A 24,594-nucleotide genomic window follows, 5' to 3' on the forward strand; every position below is an offset into this window, starting at 1 on the left:
ATTGACACCGATTTAAGTAGAGGTGGCAGCTGGGAAGGACAGAGAGAAAGAGAGGTGTTAAAAATGGCATGTTGGGGAGCTACAATTCAGTAAAACTGGTGCTCAGGTTATATATAATGTGCACATAAACGTGAGTAGGGATTCAACAACTAGAGATGAAACTCGAAAGATGAGCAGGTTTTAAGTGCCATGCTAGGGCATGACTCCAAAGCATGAAACCATAACAGAAGAAGTGCCACATTTACGTATATACAAAGTCCCAGGGCAGCGCAAAGAATGAACAATATTTGATCTTCTTTAATTAAGTCACAACAGCCATCATCTGCACACTATTATTTTTCTTACATGGTAGCTTAAGAAAATAAGATAGTTCTTATACCAGAAGGCCTCATTATCCTACATGGGAAAATATAGTGTGGGAATGGAGAGGAGTAAGCAGCTTTAAGAGGTAATGGAGAGAGACCGGCAGGACTTGGCGACCAGCAGTGATACTAGGGTTTCTAAATTACCACTAATGCCCTTTTTAAAACTCTAAAAATCTTTTGAATTCTACACATCTCCTGGACTCATTTATAACTCATAATAACAAAGAAAATGTACCAACAGGAAAATGACAAGAGTTGTGTGGAAAGCTAGAGGTATTACCCCCTATTCTCTCTTCTCCTAACACACACACACACACACACACACACACACACACACACACACACACACTTATGTATTCTACCTGCACACAAACAGGCAGCTGGGAATTAGGTTCAACAACGAGGTCAGTAACAACAGTAAGTCTTCTTTCCTCTTCCCAGCATGCCTGCCTAACCTTTCCTTCTCCTCCTCCCCATTCCCCAGCTTGCTACAGCTGTGAGCATCTGCCTCACCGGGGCCTGCTCCTCACTTCGCGACAGGTTTGGTGTCTGGCATAGTGGCAGAAAGAGGAAGGTAAGAGAGGAGGCAGGAGAATACATTCTTATAACCATTGCTGGGCTCCCCCACCTGGCTGAGGTAAAGACCCTTCCTCCCCCATGTCTCCTCACCTCTACCACCTCCCTGCCTCAATCTTATTCTTCTTCTCCAGAGTCTCTGATATCACATCCATGATGTAATGACTAACAGAATGAGTCTGGGTGTCTCTTTTGATGAATAAAAGTTATGTCAGCTCTGTTTGAAAAGCCACTCATATCCTCTACATTATCTTTCCCTATAGGGTTGAGGGAGAAAAAAATGAAGTGGGGGATTAAACTTTCTCACTCCAGCCCTCCCTAACACTGCTGGCAATACAACCTTTGGACAGCATTAAGAAGACTGAACTTTTTATTTTTGACAAGACAAGAGGGAAAAGGCAAAGACAAGTCAGCAAAGACAGAATGCCCCAGAATCTGCAAGGCAAAATTAGGGTATACAGCTCTAGTGACCCAGTTCCCAGGAGAATCCTATTTCTAAGTTCTGAGTTTTAAGAAGGAGAATTCTTATTGTATTTTCCAATATTCTAGGTGCTGATGTTTGCCTAGCTCTGAAGGACTTAATTGGAAATAACCACCAGAGGAAATTCTATGGGGGTGGGAAGGTGGGGTAGGATGGAGGAAGGGAGATGACAATGAATGAAAGGCTCTGGGATAGACATAAAGACAAATATCACTCATGTGGAGTCTAAAAAACCCCCCACAAAACCCTATGAATAAACATATAAAAAGCAGAATCAGACCTATAAATACAGAAGACAAACTGGTAGTTGCCAGAGGGGAGGAGAATGAGGGATTGGTAAAATGGATAAAGAGGAGTGGGAGATACAGCTTTCCAGTTATGGAATGAACAAGTCACGGGAATAAAAAGCACAGTATAAGGAACATAGTCAATGATATTTAACAGTGATGTATGGCAACAGATAGCAGCTACCACTTGTAGTAAACATAGCATAATGTATAAACTTTCTAATCACTATGTTGCACACCTAAAACTAATGTGGCATTATGTGTCAACTATATTCAAATTTAAAATTTTAATTAAAAAAAAAAAAGATATGGCTCAGTCCTGTCCTTTAATGTCATATGCTAATGAGAGGATAACTTGGCAACTAAATTACAGGTAACTCTGAAGTTAATATCAGTGAAGCGAAGCTATCTCAACAAGTATCTGTTAGCAACTGGGTGTGGCTGAGGGGATGCAAATATATTTCCCCCTAGAATGTGATTTTAGAAAAGTAGCATCCTCACTGAAATATCAGTTAACATAAAGTGAACTTGCAGATTCAAGAGACTTCAATGTATCAAATATAGCTCAATTTCAAGACATAAATACAATTTTACCTCAAAATTACTACCAAGAAAAACAGGTTTTTAAAAAAATTTAATGTTTATTTATTTTTGAGAAAGAGAGAGAGACAAAGCACGAGTAGCAGAGGGACAGAGAGAGAGGGGGACACAGAATCCACAGTTCAGGCTCCAGGCCTACACTATCTCTCTAAATAAATACACTTGAAAAATAATTTTTAAAAATTTAGGTATTACTTTATAAATATGCTAAAGTAATTTGTTACTATAAAATAAAGATTTATGGCTTCAAGGTGGTAGAATAAAGCCCTTTCTGTCTGCTTCTTCTTTGGAAAACCATCTCAACATAAGATGGAGAATGGGAAACAGAAAAACAAACTCCATCTACAATGAAACAAAAAAATAACTCATCACCCCAAGCCTCCATACATGAAGACAAAAAAGGAATGCAGGAGGGGCGCCTGGGTGGCGCAGTCGGTTAAGCGTCCGACTTCAGCCAGGTCACGATCTCGCGGTCTGTGAGTTCGAGCCCCGCGTCAGGCTCTGGGCTGATGGCTCGGAGCCTGGAGCCTGTTTCCGATTCTGTGTCTCCCTCTCTCTCTGCCCCTCCCCTGTTCATGCTTTGTCTCTCTCTGTCCCAAAAATAAATAAAAAACGTTGAAAAAAAATTAAAAAAAAAAAAAATAAAAAAAAAAAAAAAAAAAAAGGAATGCAGGAATGGAAAGTAGCAGAGCATAGGAAGTGGATTCTTAAGTGTTGGCAAAAGGAGATACTCGCCCCTCCAAACCCAGCAAAACTGAGGACTGGACGTGTAAGACAACAGAGTGTGAAATGGGCTAACAGGGGAAACAGCTAACAGGTGGTATGAGGAATGAACAGAACCCAAGGTCCTCTCTCTGACACCATGCAAGGGCAGATTTATACTCTGAGTACCAAACTAGAGGTATTTACACTCAGAAGCCCCTGGCAAGAGGACGGCTGGAGTAAGGCCCTGCAAGGAAAACAGAAGTGTTCAGTGAGAGTTTACAGTCTGCATAGAGACCTGCAGTTCCCTCTCTCATCCTGCTCTGGGTACTGAGGCAGCCAAACTTATACTTCTCTGGACAGAAGATTAGAGGATTCATTGTTGAATGAACTAGATGGTTTCTGAGGGAAAAGTTTCAGAAAGTGATATATGGTCTCTCCACATAAAAAAGTCAGTTTACTACCTGTTTTCCTCCAATAAAACCCAGTCCACAAGCACCACTGTCCTGCTCTATACAGACCTAACTTTCAATCGCTTTTAAAATGTCCTATGCTTAACAATGAATGAACAAAGATCACTTACTCATTTAGAGAAAATCTCCAACATGAAAGGAAGAAAATAAAACAACAAACACATAAATAGAAAAAAGTAGAAAGAATAATACATGAATTCCCATGTACCCTTTGAGCCAGCTTCAAGTTATCAACATTTTGCCAATCTAGTTTTATCCATCTCCATTACCTTTTTTTTGTAAAGAAATGACCTCAAGTTTTTATTTTTTTTTATTAAAAAAATTTTTTAATGCTTATTTATTTTTAAGAGAGAGAGACACAGAGCACGAGTGGAGGAGGGGCAGAGAGAGAGAGAGAGAGAGAGAGAGAGAGGGAGACACAGAATCCGAAGCAGGCTCCAGGCTCTGAGCTGTCAGCACAGAGCCTGACATGGGGCTCAAACCCATGAACCATGAGATCATGACCTGAGAAGATGTTGGATGCTAACCGACTGAGCCACCCAGGTGCCCCCATCAAGTTTTTTGTTTTTTTAAAGAAAATCCAAGACAAATCATTTCACCTGTGAATACTGTCCAATGGAAGCATTTTTAAAAGTGACATTCTTTACTACCAATTAAACTTATAATTGAAAGATTTTAGACATTGATTCCAAAACACGTGAGGGAGTACATAGTTTCTCAAACTTCTTTTGGGGCAGCAGAAGGGTATATAAGCAAAAAAAGTCTGAAAATCACTTACTGCACCTTAGTTTAAGCAAACAACAGAAATGAAAAAGGGACCAGAACCACATATTTGGAGAAGGTTTGGGGTTTTCCCCTTCATTTTCTTTTATTCTTTTTAAATAACATGTTAGAAAGTACAGAATACACTGTCATTTATTTTGGAACATGATTTTCTCTGTCTCTTTCTCCACTGTATATTATCTCAACTTCAAAGGCTTTCTGTTTCTTCAGCAAAGAAAAAAAGTAGGAGGGCCCCAGGCGGGGGAGGGCAGTAGGGGAGAACGTAGGACCTCCTTCCTCCTACTCTCCATTTCTTCCTTTTAATCTGACCTTTGGACAGACATAAACTGCACTGCAGCTGCTGGGGACTTGGGCAAGATGTGCTGAATATGGTCCAGAGTGGCCACACCCAATGACAAGTAATGTTGTGTGCCCATGTGTGTTAGGCATATATTAGTAAACAAAATAGACATAAACCCTTGCCTTTGTAAAACCGATGGCCAAGAATCATAAAACAAACAAAACAAAGAAATCACACTATTTTATGTGATAAATGCAATGTGAAGTGATAAAGACAGTGGAGAAAAGTGAGAGAGGAACGAGGAATGGAAGAAGTGACCTGCAATTTCCAATACGGTAGTCAAGGAAAGCCTCACTGTGAAGGCAACATTTGAGAAAAGATGTGAAGGCAGTGAGGGAATAAGCCATGAATATATCTGAGGAAGAAACCTTTCATGCAGAAGTAACAGCAAGCAAAGGCCCTGAGGCAGAAGTTGTGCCTGGTGTGTCCAGTGAATAAGCAGTAAGGCAGCCAATGTGGCTGAACAGTCAAAGAAGACAGAAACAGGTGATGAAGTCAAAGAACTGAGGTGCAGTGCTAAGACAGGGCTGCTATAGGCCCTTTTAAGCAATTAAAGGAGTTTGATTTTACTCTGAGGGAGATGGGGACAATAGGAGAGTGAGCAAGGAAGGACTCGAAATGATTTACTTTTTTAAAGTGATAGGGGACAAGCATGGAAACAGAGGCAGTTGTTAAGAGGCTATTGTTAAAATCCAGGTAATTGCTCAACCTGTCTGTGCACCCTCCACCTCAGGATCAAGGAAATGATTTTGAAAAGTACGTAAGGAGAACTGGGGTCTTTTCTAGTCTGGGATCTAACTAACTTTTGCTCAACAGTCTTCAGTCCATTTCCTAAAAGAATAAGCTGAGGCTTTACCAGGCTATAACTCTGCTTTTGGTTCTGGTCTTGGCTTGTAGTTCTATGTATAGTGTGATGAACACAACTTTCACTGAAATAACATTAAAAAGATGCAACAAATATTTAAAAAGTAAACAATAGGCTAGTCTTATTTACAAATACATATATGCATGTATATATGTAAAAAACTTAATAAAATATTAATAAATCAAATTTTATTAAAATAAAACAAAAAATTTTTATTTCAGGAAAACAAAAGTTCAACACAAGAAAATCTATTCAATAACTTGACTACAATAATAGTTAAAAAAAGAAAAATGTAATGATTGCAAATATCCATTTCTGATTTGAAAAACTTACTAAACTTGGGGGCGCCTGCGTGGCTTATTTGGTTAAGCGTCTGACTTTGGCTCAGGTCATGATCTCACAGTTTGTAAGTTTGAGCCCTGCATCAGGCTCTGTGCTGTCAGCACAGATCCTCCTCTCCCTCTCTCTCTCTCTGCCTCTCCCCCTATGTCTCTCAAATAAATAAACATTAAAAAAAAATTTACTAAACTTGGAATAGAAGTAAACTTCCTTAAAGAGTATCTATTAGAAAAGAGTTAACAATATACTTAATATCACAAAATTCTAGAAACATCCCTATTCTTGAGGGTCAAGACAATATATAATTTTCAACAAAAATTACTAGACATGCAAAGAAACAAGAAAGTGACTCGTTTTTAAGAAAACAGCAGTCAGCAGAAACTGACTCTGAGTGGGCCCAGAAATTCAATTTAGCAGAAAGAGCTTACAGAATTGAAAGAAGTCATAGAAAACAACCTGTTGCATAAAAAGGAACAGTATAATTAATCACAGGCTTCTCATCACCAAAAACAAGTAACAAAAGATACTGGAACAACATATTCAAAGTGCTGAAAGGAAAAAATTTTGTCAACCAAATATTTTATATCCAATGAAACTATACTATAAAACTGAAGGAAAAATAAAGACTTTTCAGATAAACAAAAACTCAGAGGATTCATCACCAGTAAATCTATATTAAAAACAAAAATAAAAACCTTAAGCTCTTCAGGAAGAAGGGAAATGACACCAGATGGCAACTTGGATCTACAAGTAAGAATGAAGAGCACTAGGAATGGTAAGTTTGTAGGTAAACATAATAGGTATGTACACTGTTTTCTTCTCTTTTAATAAAGATATATGACCATTTAAGGCAAATGTTGTAACACTGCATTGCTGGGTTAAAAGGTATATAAATGTAACAGATATATACAACAATTACACCAAGGACAATAAATTGAAATATAATGTTGTAAAGTTACTTACTATATTTTACCCGATTGAATTAAGGTGAAGATGCATATTATAGCCCCTAGAGCAAGGGTTGGCCAAATTTTTCTGTAAAGGGCCGGACAGTACATATCTTGGGCCTTGCTGGCCAGGATGTCCTAGTGCACCTACCCAACTCTGCTATTGCAGTACGAAAGAAAAGCCTAAAATAAACTAAGCTCCCACTTCAGGAAGATAGAAAAAGAAGAGCAAATTAAAGCCAAAAAAAGTAGAAGGAAGGAAATAATAAAGAGCAGAAGTCAATGAAATAGAAAATAAATATATAGAAAGAGTAAATCAAGGGGTGCCTGGGTGGCTCAGTCAGTTAAGCCTGACTGTTGATTTCGGCTCAGGTCATGATCCCATGGTCATGAGATTGAGCCTCGTGTCAGACTCCATGCTCATGGCATGGAGCCTGCTTAGGATTCTCTCTCTCTCCCTCTCTCTCTTCCTCTCTCCTGCTTGTGCGCATTCTCTCTCTCAAAGTAAATAAACAGACAAACATTTAGAAAAAAGTAAATCAATGAAACCAAATACTGGTTCTTTGGAAAGGTCAATCATATTGGTAACTCTCCAACTGGACTGATCACAGAAAAGAAAAAAAAAAGACATAAATTACCATTGTTAGGGAATATTAGTCCATAATACAGAAATATTATGAAAAACTTTATGTCAATATATCTGACAACTTAGATGAAACAAATTCCTTCAAAAATACAAATTATCAAAACTGACAGAAGAAACAATAGGAAACTGAATAGATCAGTATCAACTGAAGAAACTGAATTTGTAATCAAAAAATATGATCATGTTGTAAAATATCCTAAGGAATCTCCAACAAAACTATTACAACTATGAAAAAAAGTCAGGCAGAATTGCAGGGTACAAGGTTATAAAACACCAACTGTATTTCTATAAACAAGCAATGAAAAATTTAAAAATGCAATAAAAATACAATTCCATGTATAATACCACCCAAAAGAATGAAATTCTTAGGGATAAACTTTTAAAACATGTGTGAAATCTGTACACTGAAAACTATAAAGCATTGCTAAAAGAAATCAAAGAGTGAAATATACCACATTCACACATTGGAAAATGCAATACTATCCAGATACCAATTCTTTTTTTTTTTTTTTTAATATTTATTTACCATTTAATTTACAGTGCTGTAAGGGGAGAAATTTATTGGAAAAAATACAATTTTCTCATTCTAAAAATTCTGAATTGATTCTGCTTTGCCACAAGGAATGGCAAAACACACACATATGCGTACAAACACACAAGAGCATTATTTTGAAGTTAAAAAATACCAGATTTAAGTCAGATACCAATTCTTATCAAGTTTACCTATAAATTCAATGCAATCCCAGTCAAAATTTAAGCCAAATTAATAAAAAAAATAAATTGATAAGCAGATTCTAAAATCTGTATGGAAATGCAAAGGACCTAGAATCACCAAAGCAAATTTTATTATTTTTTTTAATGTTTATTTATTTTGAGAGAGGGAGAGAGAGAGTTAGAGTGTGAGCAGGGGAGGAACAGAGAGAGGGAGACACAGAATCCGAAGCAGGCTTCAGGCTCTGAGCTGTCAGCACAGAGCCGGATGCAGGGCTTGAACTTATGAACTGAGTTCATGACCTGAGCCAAAGTTGGACGCTTAACTGACTGAGCCACCCAGGCACGCCTCACCAAAGTAAATTTTAAAGAGAACAAAGCTCAAAGATTTGCTGTTTTCAAGACATACTATAATGCTGGAGTAATCAAGACAGTTTACTATTGATATACAATCCACTGATGACATATCAATGGAAGAAAAACACACATATATATATACACACATATGGTCAGTTTATTTTCTACAAAGTTAGCAAGGAAATCAATGGGGAAACCAAGGCTTTTTCATCATATGGTACTGAAAAGAAAAACAAACATCAACATTTACCTCACAGTATATTTAAAAAATTAACTCAGGGGGCGCCTCGGTGGCTCAGTCGGTTGGACGTCCGACTTCGGCTCAGGTCATGATCTCACAGTCTGTGAGTTCGAGCCCCACGTCGGGCTCTGTGCTGACAGCTCAGAGCCCGGAGCCTGTTTCGGATTCTGTGTCTCCCTCTCTCTCTGACCTTCCCCCGTTCATGCTCTCTCTCTGTTCAAAAATGAATAAATGTTAAAAAAAAAAAAATTTTTTTTAAATTAACTCAGAATGGATCAGAGATATAAACATAAAAGCTAAAAGGAAGAAAATTTTTTATTTTATTTATTTATTTGTTTATTTATTTAAAATTTTAGAGACAGAGAAAGGATGAGCAGGGGGATGGGCAGAAGGAGGGAGAGGGAGGGGGGAAGAGGGAAAGAGAGGGAGAGAGAGGGAGAGAGAGAGGGAGAGAGAGGGAGAGAGAGAGAGAGAGAGAGGGAGGGAGGGAGGGGGAGTAGGAGAGAGATAGGGAGAGAGAGGGAGAGGGACAGAGAGAGAGAGAGAGAGAGAGAGAGAGAGAGAGAGGATCCCAAGCAGGCCTCTATGCTCAGCATAGAACCTGACACGGGGCTTGATTCCACGATCCTGGGATCATAACCTGAGCTGAAATCAAGAGTCAGAGGCTCAACCAACTGAGCCACCCTGACACCCCTGAAAACTTTTATAATAAAACATAGGAGAAAATCTTTGTAAACTTGCAGTGTACAAAAATTTGTTAGGTAGGATACAAATAGCATGAACCATATGAATAAAAAGCTGGTGAACTGGACTTTATCAAAAGTAGGAAGTTGTCTTCTTTGACAAATACCATTAAGAAAATTAAAGAACAACCCACAACATGGGAGATAATATTTGCAACACATATACACATAATAAGGATGTGGATCTGGACTATATTAAGAACTGTTACAACTCAATGAAAAGAAGACAACCCAAATTTTTTAAATGGGCAAAATATTTGATAAAGTCACATGTGAAGAGACTTCAAAGATATATGAATGGCAAGTAACTACATGAAAAGATGCTCAACATTATTAGTCAGTAGAAAAATAAATATATAATCTCTACACACCCATTAGAATGGCTCAAATGAAAGAAAGTGACGATACCAAGTGTTACTAAGAATGTGAAGCGACTACAATGCTCACATACTGTTGGTGGATTATAAACATAAACTGGTAAATCTACTTCGGAAAATTGCATGGCAGCTTCTCATATGGTTAAACACATACCTACCATATGACTTAGATTTCCACTCTAAGGTATTTACCCAAAATGAAAATATACACACAAATGATTACACATAAAAGTTTGTATACATCAGCTTTATTCAAAGAACCCAAAAACTGTAATGCATGAATGTGTAGACGTGTAGGAATGTTAGACATGGTTGATTAATATCGTTAAGATAGTTCATATTGTTAGGCCTAACTGGCTTGAGGTGGAAAAAGCAATACTCTTTTTTTTTTTTAATGTTTATTTATTTAGTACAGAGAGAGAGAGACAGACAGACAGACAGAGTGCAAGCAGAGGAGGGACACAGAGAGAGGAAGAATCCCAAGCAGGCCCAGCACTGTCAGCACAGAGCCCAATGCAGGGCTAGAACTCACAAACCATGAGTTCATGACCTGAGCCAAAGTCAAGAGTTGGTCACTTAACCAACGGAGTTATCCAGGCACCCAACGGAGTTATCCAGGCACCCGAGAAATAATCTGGTTTAAAGCTGAGCAATAACTTCAGGGTTTGAATGGTTATTCAGTGTCAGTTTGAAATAATTTTTTCTTGGCCCAATAAACAAATATTGTGGGATGAAGGCATATGAGGTGATAGTTTTTATGCAGTATGGATATAGATTGCTTTCATAGATCTTAGAAGTGATAACTATGATTGGTAAAGTTAACATAAATAGTGAAATTAGTATAGAAGAGGTGAATAGATTTATTGCCTTTATTTGGAGTTGTACCAACTTTTTGGTTCTGAGACCAATGGATTATTACTTCTAGCCATTAAAAGTTTAAAAAAGCTGTTGTTATTATTATACATGGAGGCATGAATTAATTCTTGCATATTTTCTCAGTAAAAAAGATGTTTTGAGTTTCTATTATTAGGTTCACAATCTAATATTTTATTAAAATATATTAAAATATATTTTATTAGGTAAAATATATTTAATTTTATTTTTATTAAAAATGGATGTCAAAATAATTTGGGGGTTAACTGATATAAGTAACAGGGCAGTAAATGTGGGGCTATGAGAGCATTTTCTCATGTGAATGACAGTTTGCTCTATTGTGTTTTGATTAATATATAAAGGGACTATAGGGTAGTAATAACAATGTTAATTCCTATTAGGATAATGATAATGTTGGATAATGAAAATGATGATGTAATTAATTATAAATAGTTCTCCAATTAGGCTAATTGTTGGGGATAAGACCAAATTGGTAAGGTTCACTAGAAGTCAACATGCTGCTGTTAGTAGAAGGAGAGTTTGTTAATCCCTGAGCTAGAATTATAGTTCAGCTGGGAATTTGTTCATAGTTTGAATTTGCCAGGCAAAATAGTGTTGATGTAAGGCTGTGGGCAATTATTAGGGCTGTAGCTCCTATGTAACTTCATGGTGTTTAGATAAGAATGGCTACAATTATTAGTGCTATGTGGCTAAGAAAGGAATATGCAGTGAGTGATTTCTTTTTAATGTTTTTATTTTATTTTTGAGAGAGAGAGACAGAGTGTGAGTGGGGGAGGTGCAGAGAGGGAGACACAGGATCCAAAGCAGGCTCCAGGCTCCGAGCTGTCAGCACAGAGCCCGACGTGGGGCTTGAACCCACAAACCGTGAGATCATGACCTGAGCCAATGTCGACATTCAACCAAATCAAGAACTAGATACTGTTTCAGTTCAGGATTGAATTATTAGAAAGTTTAATGAACCTGTAAGATTTTGGATAAAGATTAGGGCAATGAAAAGTGGGAGTGATCCTACTAGAATATAAAATAAAGTCCTGCTTTTAATCATTCTATTTGGTGTCCTTAGTAGCTGATGATGATTAGGATTGGAATTAATGTTGCTTCAAATAAAATATAAAATAAAATTCATTCTATAGCAGTAAAAGTTGTAATTAAGAATATTTGTAGCATAACTAGTATTGTAATATATAGTTTCTAAGGAAGGTTGGTGATTCTTTCATCTAGTGATAGATGAAATTGACTGGCTATGGATATTAGTGGACAAAGTTGTATCATTAATGTTAATAAGGGCACTGACAGGGAGTCAGAAAATATTAGTGAAAAGTTAAGGCTGTTATCATTAAGTTGATTTAGGAGGAATGAGCTAATAAAGCTGATTAATAGGCTATAAATTGTAGTGTTAATTCAGATTATATTATTTAAATGTATTCCTTATGACTCAGCAATTCCACTCACAGGCATATAGCCTAGATAAACTCCTACGTATGTGCACTAGAATACAGCTACAAGAATGCTTATGGTTTTACTGTTGGAAGTAGCCAAAAACCAGAAATGAACTTAATATCCATTTATAATAGTATAAATAAACTGCAGTATATTTATGCAACTGAAAACTGTATAACAATGAAAATGAATATATTATAGCTACACATAGCAATATAGATGAATCTCTTAAAAATAATATCAAATGAAGGAAGCCAGACACAAAAGATGTATTATGTTATGATTCTATTTTATATAGATCAAAATCAGGCACATTTAAACTCTAGCTTTAGGGGCAAAGACAGGGGATAACTACTGATGAATATAAAAACAAAACTTAATAAAATGAAAATGAAAATATTTCTATTCTAGAATAGAGGGTAGAGTTCAACTTCGAGGACTCATCATGTAATCTGTGTTTTCTATAAGGCCATTACTTAAATATGAGAAATGAATGACTAATCAAACTGGAATAAGACTTTACCTAAGATGTCCAGCAAGTTAACCAACAGACATACTGTGTCTCAAGTTCAGGGGAAAAAAGGTCTATGTGCTAATAGAATATTGTTTATCTGGGGGGCACCTGGGTGGCTCAGTCGGTTAAGTGTCTGACTTCAGCTCAGGTCATGATCTCATGATTCATTTCATGAGTTGCAGCCCTGCATCGGGCTCTCTGCTGTCAGCAAAGAGCTGACTTCAGATCCTCTGTTCCTTCTCTCTCTGCCCCTCACCCATGCTCACTCTCATTCACTCTCTTTCTCAAAAATAAACAAGCATTAAAAAAACAAAGAGAAGACACATGTGGTACATCTTAATCTTAATTGCAAAATAACTCAGGTTACATCATGAATAAAAATTTTATCCAACAGAAGTGTCCTTAATACAAACACGCATTTAAAAAAATCTTACCATTCATACATGGTTACTGATCTACTAAATAGGCTTGAAATGCATGTGTCCAATTCCTTGATAAGTAGAGGGTTTCTGTGATGCTTTCAGAGCTATGATCCAAAGTCTCACTAAAATCACTATCTCATGGTTTCTTTTTGTTTTAAATGTTTATTTATTTTTGAGAGACAGTGAGTGGGGGAGGGGTAGAGAAAGAGGGAGACAGAATCCCAAGCAGGGTGCACACTGTCAGCGCAGGGACCCATGTAGGGCTCAAACTCAAACTCTGAGAACTGAGCCTAGGTCAGAGGCTTAACCGACTGAGCCACCCGGGCGCCCCACTATCTCATGGTTTCTAACATGAATTTATAGTGATAATACACCATAATATCCAAGCTTCAGAGAAATTTTAAAGTTTACTTTTTTACTTTGAGAGAGAAAGCATGTGCACATGTGTGTGCACGCGCACAGGGGAGGAGAGAGAGAGAGGGAGACAGAATCCCACATGGCCTCTGTGCTGTCAATGCAGAGCCCAATGCAGGAGTTGATCTCACAAACCAGGAGATCACGACCTGAGCGGAGATCAACAGTCACATGCTTAAATGACTGAGCCACCCAGGTGCCCCCAAGAAAATGTAAATCCTAGATATGAACTGAATTCTGAAAAGATTATGAGTCTTAACACAAGCATAAAAGGGCTACTACCTATGTTGACACCTTTACATCTACTTCATGATTTCATTTCCTTTTGCATGCTTCACGACTACATTTAATTTAAATAAAATCCATTTTCTTTTTCCCCACCCAAGTTAGTTCCCCTTACAGTATCTCTGCCCAGATACAGCAACATTTTTAACAATCACTTCAGAGCAAACTGAGATCCTAGCAGAAAAAACCATCGAGAATTTCAGTTGTAGCAATACTTTAACAGTTACTTACATGAATAGCTTTTAAATTACGATGTAATGAAAACAATGTATGATTCTTTAATTTGCTATATATATATTATATTTGTGGGTTTTTTTAAAATAAAAAACCTAACCTCTTCTTTCTGCTAGTGCCTGCTCTGAGGACTCTTGCCACAATTGTACAGACTGACATGCATCCAGCTAATCTCTGACACGCTAATTGTTAAACCAGAAGATACAAGCAGTAGAAAGGAAGTAGTTCTGAAAACGGACAACCCAGTGTTCAACTGAAGTCTTTACATGAGAGTTTTAGAAATGATTAGAGTATCCAAATTGGTTGAAAATATTTATAGCATTAAAATTGGATAACTATGCACAATAAAAGTAGTGGCAAGAATTTCACTCACATGTGGAATTTAAGAAACAAAACAAACAAGCAAAGGGGAAAAAAGACAAACCAAGAAACAAGAATCTTAACTCTGGAGAATAGACTGATGGTTACCAGAGGGGAGGTGGGTTGAGGGATGGGTGAAATAGGTGATGGGGATTAAGGAGCACACTTCTTGTGATGAGCACTGGGTGATGTATGGAACTGCTGAATCACTGTTTTGTACACCTAAAACTAACATCCACTATATGTTAACTGTACTGGAATTAAAATAAAAAAATAACAACGGTAAAAAGACAGTTTTTCTTAGAAAAAGATTTCTCAGATAAACATTCCCACAAGGGCCTTGAATGGGATCTACTCTAGAAAATGGATTCCATTAGTATTGATCCAGTATTAATATCAGTGAAGAAAAACAGAGCAGGTTTTACTTAAAAGGGAAGATTAATAAAGATAACTTCCAATATTTTAAGCACTACAACTTAAATTTTTAAATGTTTATTTATTATTGAAAGAGAGAGAGAGGGGCAGAGGAGAGGGGGGGCAGAGGATCCAAAGGCAGGCTCTGTGCTGACAGCAGACAGCCCAACACAGGGCTCAAACTCATGAACTGTGAGATCATGAACTGAGCCAAAATGAAGAGTCAGACGCTTAACGAACTGAGACACCCAGGCGCCCCAACCTAATTTTTTAAAAAAGCAGGAACAGCTGCAGCACTTCCATTAATCAACACTTTTAACTGACTGACCTAATCTAAAACTATTTTGTTGATCTTGCCCTTTCCTAAAAGAAAAGAAAGTACCGGTAGCATTTCTTAAAAATGAGGTTTCTGACAAGTCAGTAATGAAGTTGGACGAGTCTGACTTCAGGGTGGCACCTGCACCCAGGCCCTCTTCTTGGACATTTGGACATATGTGTGACTTGGCTGAACACGTTACTGGCACGCCCACCTCCAATTATTAAAGGACTGTAACATCATAATTCATCACATCACACACACACACGTACCAATCGTCCTAAGATCAAAGGAAAATCAAAAGTAGCTCCTCACAAAAATGACTGGAAATTCCTCTATTTTAAGATATCTGCTGTAATAAAATACTCGATTCAAAATGTCTTCTCCACCTACTCCAGTCATCTGATAACCAAACTTGAACCCAACTGTGGTGGGAAAGTCTTAAAAAATGTAATTTTAATTTTATTTTTAAAAACCATATTTTTAGAAAATCACCAAATAAACTGGTGATTTATCCTCATTCTTGTTAAAATATTACGAGTTCTGGTTGTGTGTGTGTGTGTGTGTGTATACATATATATATATATATATATATTTTTATTTTTATTTTTATTTTTTTTTTTTTAACCAAGTATCCTTTCTCTGACTTTGAAGATATTGTACCCTTTGAAGAAACAAAGTACCGGTGAAGGTCAAAACCTAGGCTAAGTCTCTCCTATAAACACAGCAACACAATAACCCACTTTTGAAATCTTACCAAATCACAATTTAGGCAGTGGGATATAGCAAAAATCAAAAGCATAAACCTTAGAGTGGACAGATGAGCATTCAAATCCTAGCTCTGTTATTTATTAGCAATGTGATCTTGAGTTTCAGTTTCATCATCTGTACAATAGGGATAATAACACCATCTACTTCAAGAGGTTGTGGTGATTAAATTACATATATTATATATATATCAAATTATACATACCAAAAACAATCATAACTTCATAGGTTAGAATTAATAAGTCTAAAACATGGTGGTGACATCAGAAAAAAAGGACAGTTGACATGACTTCTCTATGTAACAAGAGAAACCCAAATCTGAAATAGGCAGAGCCTAAATTAGAAGTTCCCTTTTTCTGAAACTTAGTTTACTAGGCCACAAAGTCCTAAAATTAATGAAAAAAAAAAAAGTTTGATAAGGAACTCAACAGTTGGTAAGTAGCAATGTGATAATATGTTGCATTTGATGGGGAAACTGAGTTTTAAAGAAAAACAATTTGCTTTACCTTATATTCCTTATTGTATTTATTTCTTGTATTTCTTCTTGTAAATTTTAAATATGCAAAGTATAACAATTCACAAGAAGGGACCACACAAATTAAAACAATAAACTTCAAAATTTAAAGGCTGCCTCATATTCTTACTGCACCCTACTACCTCTCAATGACCTGCATGGGTTGATAAGACATAGCAACTCTTCTTTCTTGCTGCCTTCTCCACCTATACTTAGCTAGTTCAGACCAAGAAAAAAACAAAGCTAGGAAGTAAGCATATGCATATTCAAGTATTTAAACATATGTGTGAATACCCTGCCAACTGCATTCCTTTTTTTTTTTTTAATTAATTTTATTTTAGAGAGAGAATGTGCATACCCAGGGGGAAGACAGAGGGAGAAAGGGAGAGGATCTTAAGCAGGCTCCATGCTCACCATGGAGCCCAACTCAGGGCTAGATCCTATGATCCTGGGATCATGACCTGAGCCTAAATCAAGAGTTGGACACCCACCCAACTAAGCCACCCTGGAGCCTTGCCAACTGCATTCTTGAATTCAATATACATATTATTACTGTGATGGTCTTTAGAATTAGCCTTGTTTCTAGTCCTACTTCACCATGGCATCTCCTTCCCAGGAATAGGATCCATTCCTCTTTGCTACATGCTGCAATGACCTCAGGAAGAGGTTTTTGTTTTACATGTTGGGCTCCCCTGGGCCTGCATCCCTAACAATGGGTTATTAGACCTCTTCAATACCTGCTCTGACTCCTTGACAGCTGGACTTCTGACTACCCATTCTAACCAGGACTGGGGTTCTGTATAGACTTTGACTAATTGCATATTACTCAACCTTTCTCCCTTGGAACACATGTCCCAGATATGCACTGAGTAACAGAATCCTGAACCTACTACCATGTCAAGTCCCATGTTCCCCCTAACACAGCACCTTTGACTAGATTCATCATTCTGGTGAGCCCTTGATCCTTGTTTGTGTTCTTGAGTGGATGGCTTAATAAGTGGAGTAGTTTAAAAAAGGCAATGCCCATAGAGCCATGGTAGTTAGGTAAATAACCACACCTGAATGTAACAAGATGAAAAGATGGTATGGTCTAAAAACAAACAAAGAGCCACCCCAAATTCCAATAAATATGCCACATTAGGCAAGCTTTGGTTTTTCTCCTCTTCAAGTGAGGATAAGTGAGATGATTAGTGAAGCAGTACCAATCTGTGAGGCAAAAAAAAATAATCCAAGCGTATCTTTTTTCTAAATCACAGATATAGGGGATTCATTGAACTGTGAGAGATTAAAAGGGGATCACCTTATACACAAAGGTTGGGAACTCCTGGATTCTCCATCAGAAATTCTGAATGGATTTATTTACACTGAGGGTGGGGCATGGTCAGAGCTCTGACAAATCACAGCTATATACACATCATCGTTTTTCAATGAGTATAAAAAAAAGCTAGGAGTTTTGTTCTAGTTCACCAGGGTCTCCTACAGATCTATGATTCCGTGATTCTACTTACTTGTGCTCACAGGGACATGCTTTGGGAGTTACTTTTTATAAGGAAGATAGGTTTAAGTTGTTGCACGTCCTCTGAAGGGTTTTTAACGTTGCAGCCTATGTATCTAAAACATAGCAACGTTACTATCCCCCCCAACCTGTCCATAAAGAGTCTATTGAAAGACACCTAAGGAGCAGAGACAGTGATCTCTGTAATTTCTGCATGTTTTTCAGTGTCTCATTCAGCAACCTTATAAAAACACATTCTGCATGATTTAGTGGACCACACAGGGATTGAAGCAAGTTCTAACCAACTAACCTAATAAAAAAAAATAGGGCTACAAATTCTGAAATCTCCTTAGTAAGCTCGGAAAAAGTTTGTTAGTCAAAGTGAACCTTGAGTTGCTCTTAAATGGTAGGTGAGAGAGAACACAAACTGATTTAGGCAAGATGCCTGTCATGCAAAATAATAATGTGAGAAGTCATGGAACATGAACAAAAAGCTGAAACTACACATGCTAAATCAGAGTCAGGTTAATGAATGAGCCTGCATACACAATATGAACTTGAAAGCATAGTCTCTGTATTTGAAGTCAAAGTGATTTCAACATAATTAGAAAAAAACATTGCCCTTTAGAAAAAGTAACTACATCAATCAGTTGGAGGGGGGAGGTTCTGGAGTATTCGATCAAGAAAGATCCTAGATTAATGGCTGGGAGTTTAAGAGGCCCTATAAGTACATGCAAATTTTTGAATATACACATGTCTAGGAAAGGGATTCAATTGCTTTCTTTAGATTCTTAATAAGATGATGATCCCAAATTGGTTATAAACCCACAGATTTAAGTAAAAATCCAATCTTTTGAATATCCATTTGTCATAATTTAAGAAAAAAATTGTAAATATAAACTGCCACCACAGAAATGGTACTGCTTTTATTTTTGGTTAGTTTTCTAGGGCTGTGTATAATTTATAGTACTTAGTGCAAAGCATGAAGATATTACAAGTATAAAAATGAAAGTGTGAGGAGATCCTGGGTGGTTCAGACAGTTAAGCATCTGCCTTCAGCTCAGGTCATGATCTTGTGGTTTGTGAGTTCGAGCCCCGTGTCAGGCTCTGTGCTGACAGCTCAGAGCCTGGAGCCTGCTTCGATTCTCTGTCTCCCTCTCTCTGTCCCACCCTCTCCCCCGGCCTCCTCCTGCTCATGCTCTGTCTCCCTCTCTCTCCAAAAAAAAAAAAAAAAAAAAAAAAAAAAAATTAAAAAAATGAAACAAAAAGTTTTTGATTCGACAAATGCAACTCCCAACAAGCTGCATAAGAGTCAATAAAGTGAGCAAACTGTTTCCACACACTACCAAAAAAACCAAACTGATAGTGCAATATTGCCCTCTACTGGACCACACTAGTAAAGATAAACCTAAAAGAACAGGACTTTAAAGAGTTTACTTTTAAAAGGACTAAATGGAATGCTTTTTCCCATAAATGTCAGTTTAGTCTAATATTAGAGTAAGTCTGGATCATTCATTCTCTCATAATTTTAGTGTAGCACTAATTTGAATGTGGTGAAGAAGTTTAGAGGACTCAATCATGAATATAAGGTAACAAAAAAATAACTAATGTAATAAATATTTTTCTTAAAACTATATAGGATCTTAGAATTGAAAAGGCTGAACACAGTTTCTAGTCTAACCATCTCTATGGTATACACTTTCCTTCTATATATCTCTGCCAAGTAATTGCCCAGCGTTGGCTTAAATATTCTGGTGGAATATACCATCTCTGAAAAGTCTATCCTGTTCTGAATAGTTCCTTATAGCTGAAAATGATCTCCCTCCTGATTCCATCTCTGCAACAGAAAACCCCTCAAATATTGAAAAATGGCAAATTCATCCCACTACTCATACATTCTCCAAATTAAACGACCCAAGTTCCTTCAACAGTGGCTCCCTGACCAGGTTTCAGATGTGTCCACCATTTGGAATGCACTCCTCTTAATGGGTATTTGTTTTCTTTTGCTACTATAACAAATCCACTACAAACAAAGTGGTTTAAAGCAATATGAATTTATTATCTTACAGTTCTTTAGGTCAGAAGTCCAACATGGGTCTCACTGGGCTAAAATCAAGCTGTCAACAGGGCTGTATTCCTTTCTGGAGGACGTAGGCTAAGAGAATCCATTTCCTTGCCTTTGCTAGCTTCTAGAGGCCGCCCATATTCCTTGGTTCCTTTCCACTATCTACAAAGCGAGCAACATTGCATATGACCATTCTTTCATAATCACATCTTCCTCTGACACTGACCTCAGCCAAGAAGGGTACTTTTAAGGGCTCATATAGTTATGCTGAGCTCACTCAGAGAATTCAGGATAATTTCTCCATCTCAGGATCCTTAATCTTAATTACATCCATAAAATCACCGCCCCCCCCGCCTTTTTTCCCACGTAAAGTAACATATTCCCAGGTTTCAAGGATTAGGAGGCGGACTATCACATAACGCCTTTCCATTTGTCCCTGTTCCTCCTAAAGTAATACGTTCCATCTGCATATGGCAGTCCATAAATGGTCAGCACTGAGTAAAACCAGACGGACCATCACCTTCATCTCTCCAGATACTACACTTTCATATCTGTACTAAAGTCCAAAGAGGTTATCCACATCAGTCCCCTAATTCTTACCAGGCTATTAACTAAAACACCCACACCTTGTCTATAAACACAGCTTTTAAGCCATTCCTGCTCTGTCCTTTAGTTGGCAGTGGTTTTCTAAACCCATGTATAAGAACTTATGTTTACTCCTGTTAAATTTCAACTTCAAGATGTTCCCTATTCTTGAGATCTTTCGGATCTCAATTCTAACACTCAGCCTATCTGCTATATTTTTAACTCTGTGTCATGCATATCTGCAGTGTTACCATTATATCACCACTAGTAGAAATCATGAATGAGACATCTGAAAAAAACCTCGCAGCACATTAGAAATCTCTCTGAAGTTGCGTGATTCTTGAATTTCGGTGTGTACTTTAATTGTAGAAGGGTTTCTGTGCCCTATATCTGGAGATTCTGATTGAGGAGGTTTAAGACAAGGCCCGGCAATCTGCTTTCAACACCTTTCTCCAAGTGGGTTTCAATCAGCAGAGTACACTTGGAGAAACACTGTCCAGGTTGAAATCAGTTACTAATCAGTTCCTTTTGGGTATGTCCAGCCACATACAACCCACCCAATTGTCTTCACATTCTGTTCATGTTTCCTGCCACAGGAAGTTATGATGAGAAAGAAACCTGGTCAAATCACTAGCTAAATCCCTTTTATAGTCCTGCTAGCCTATAAAAGGAAGAAATGACGCAGACATAATTTGTTCTTAATTTGTTCATAATTTGTTTATAATTTTTTCACATAATCTGTTTGGTGTGTTCACCAAGTTTTCCTTACCCTCAGTGCCCACAATTAACTTTTTAGTTCTTGATCTAGAATACTGCCAGGAGTTTAGGGTCAAGCTCCCCAGTTAGTAGTTAACAAAACCACCTTTAGAAAACTGGGGCTGCCCTTCTCTGTCTTCCAGATTTTGGAAAATGTGCTATCTTTTAAAAGCTCTCAAAGATCATGGACAACTGCAAGTTCTTTCTCAATCCATCCTGGAACGTCATCCAACCAGGCCCAAATACCTGAACCCATTTAGAGCAGCTTCACCATGTGGAGCTCTCACTCTCCCTCACCAGGCAATGATCATTCTACCCATTTAGGTTGGACATCATTTTCCTTCATAGGAAGGACAGAAGCAAAATAAGATTTTCAGAAGTTCCACTTTCTTTGTATCATCCATCAGCAATATACCATCAGTTCCAAATAGCAGACATATCCCCTTTTTCATCTCTTTCTTCCTATAATCATAACTTAAGGTACCCCAAGTCTTCCTTAGCAATTCTTGCAAGCTTCTACTCATTAGAGATTTTATTTTCCAGTTGCTATTACAGACCTAAGCCTCCTCCTTATATCTGCATTACTCTGACTTTACCTTTCCCATATCTTTTTTTGGAAACTGACTTCAGTAATGGCAAAAAAATTACAACTGGAGTTGGATGATATATACTTAAGGACTCATTAGGCTAGCCTTGCTACTTTTGTAATTTTCTACAATAAAAGATAAAATAAATACATATAAATGTATAAATACAAATGTTTATATAAATACAGAGAGAAAGAGATCCCCCAATTTCTTCTTCGTTGAGATGCATTTTTATCCTTAAAATTTCTTTTATTGGTTGGGATAATTTGGTTTTAATTAAAGTCTGAATTGCACTTTCTCTGAACCTCCGAATCCTTTTATCTTCCAGCCCAGATTCCTCTGCCATTTTTCTCTGACTCCCTTTTCTTTGGACTGTTTGACATCTACCTATCAAAAGTGTAGGATTAAAAAAAAAAGTGTAGAATATATTCTCATTGTGCTTGTTTCTCTCTTCCTACCAAGAATATAAATTTTAGGGGCGCCTCGATGGCTCAGTCAGTTGAGCATCCAACTTCAGCCCAGATCATGATCTCGCAGTCTGTGAGTTCGAGCCCCACATCGGGCTCTGTGCTGACAGCTCGGAGCCTGGAGCCTGCTTTGGATTCTGTGTCTCCCTGTCTCTGCCCCTCCCCAACTCATGCGCGCGCGCGCGCGCGCTCTCTCTCTGTGTCAAAAATAAATAAACTTTAATTTAAAAAAAAAAGAATATAAATTTCAAAAAGTTCTCAGTTTATTATCAGACTAGATTATTTCTGCCATTATCCTTTAGGACAGTGGTTCTCATGGTGTGGTCCTTTGTAGCAACACCAGCAACACCAACACCACCCATTAGCTTGTTAGAAACACAAATTCATGGGTCCAACCGACCTACTCATCACAATCTCTAAGGATGGGGCCTGGGAAACTCTCCAAATGAGTCCTATGCACATTAGAGTTTGAGAACCACTACTTTAGGAGAAGACACTGTTCCAATTCAAAAGCCATCAATGTGCTTTTACCAAATGTGATTTGCATCAAGTGCCTAGACACTGGGAGTCCCTGATACTACTGTAAACGCTAACCTTTATGACTCTCTTATGTTTGCAACTCATCACCTCTTCTTTGGCCATACAACACACTTCCATGCCTGTATCTATCCCATCTCTCTCCTTTTATTCTGCTCTGGATGGTGTTCAGCATTCTTCCACTCACAGGATCTCTGATCTCAATGCAGGTATATAATTTCTTGCCATATCACACCATCATATCTCTCCTCTTAACAAATCTGATTCTCGTAAAAAAACTCATCCTTCCTTTGTTACATTCAAGTGGTGAGCCCAAATCCACAAAGTCATCATTATGGTAATGATATAAATGATATACATGATATACTATCCCTTATAATCTCAACCTTATCATTCGAATTTTGTGTACTGTTATAAAGACTTTGGAGCCTCTAAGTATTATATCCAGCTAGGTTCAAGATTTGTCTTTTGTGAGTCCCTAAATACTGCTTCCATTTATTCTGCTTACCATGTATTACTTGATGTCTAACAGGGTTTTACCAGTTAATTTGCTTGTTTTCCTCCTCTTCGGCACTATTCAGTCTAAAACTGTCCCAACCAGATAAGACAGTTCCTAGGAAAACACACACAGATGTATTCTACCTCTCCCTCCATATTCTCCCAAACTCAGTGCAAGATGATGATTATATCAACTGCAAGCTTTTCTTCCTAAGCTTTTAAATTAGTGCATTTATAATGATGATAAATAAAAACTATAGCTGTAGCCAGAAGGGATTGATAGGGCCAAATATGGAAGAATTAATATAAATTTAATACTTTGATTAAAAAAAACACCTTTACTTGAGTTCATCCTTTCCCTTAGTTCTTTAGTAAGCAGACACACACTATTACCATGTTGATAAAAAGTTATTTGTTTTCAAATCAATGTATCTGTGATCATAATTTTTTTCTTTAGAAGTGGAAAACACTGAATCATTCAAATTCACTCAATTGTGTATTCCACTCTGAATTATGAGATAACTAGCATCAATCAATTCCACACATATTAATGTTTATCTTACACACAGAAAAATAAGTTCTAAGTTTTACAAGCTCTAAGTTGAAAAACTGCAATGTAGAAGAAACATGTCACTAGAGAAGTCAAGAATTTATATTCAAAATGCAAGAATACCCCCAAAATGTGTAATTTGTTTAAATTGGGATATGTAACACATATGTTAACTAGTTTGAATAGCAATTTATATCCACTCTGTCCTACATATCATATCTTAACTCCAAAGAAGTAATAAAAGACAGCAATACAAGAAAGTGACAACATGTAATAATGAAAGAAAATCACAAAATGAAACATAAACACAATTCGCTGAAGAAACCTGCATAGTATACAGCATGTAGGACTGCATACTTTTTGAATAATTAATATTCTTAAGAAATGGGTAAAAATGTATTACTCAATATAAAGGAATACAACGAGGCGCACCTGGGTGGCTCAGTCAGTTGACAGACCGACTTCGGCTCAGGTCATGATCTCATTGTTTGAGTTCGAGCCCCACGTCAGGCTCTGTGCTGACAGCTCAGAGCCTGGAGCCTGCTTTGGATTCTGTGTCTCCCTCTCTCTCTGCCCCTCCCTCACTCATGCTCTCTCTCTCTCTCTCTCTCTCTCTCTCTCTGTCTCAGAAATAAACAAACATTAA

The 24,594-nt window shown here is 37.4% G+C and overlaps 1 protein-coding gene across 3 annotated transcripts in view; it reads right to left on the reverse strand.

The window, feature by feature from the left end:
- Positions 1-24,594, reverse strand: part of PUS10 (pseudouridine synthase 10) — a 71,685-nt gene that overhangs the window by 36,651 nt on the left and 10,440 nt on the right. The gene's annotated exons all lie outside the window — the stretch shown is intronic.

Source organism: Panthera leo, chromosome A3, assembly GCF_018350215.1.
Source record: "Panthera leo isolate Ple1 chromosome A3, P.leo_Ple1_pat1.1, whole genome shotgun sequence".
Classification (NCBI taxonomy): domain Eukaryota; kingdom Metazoa; phylum Chordata; class Mammalia; order Carnivora; family Felidae; genus Panthera; species Panthera leo.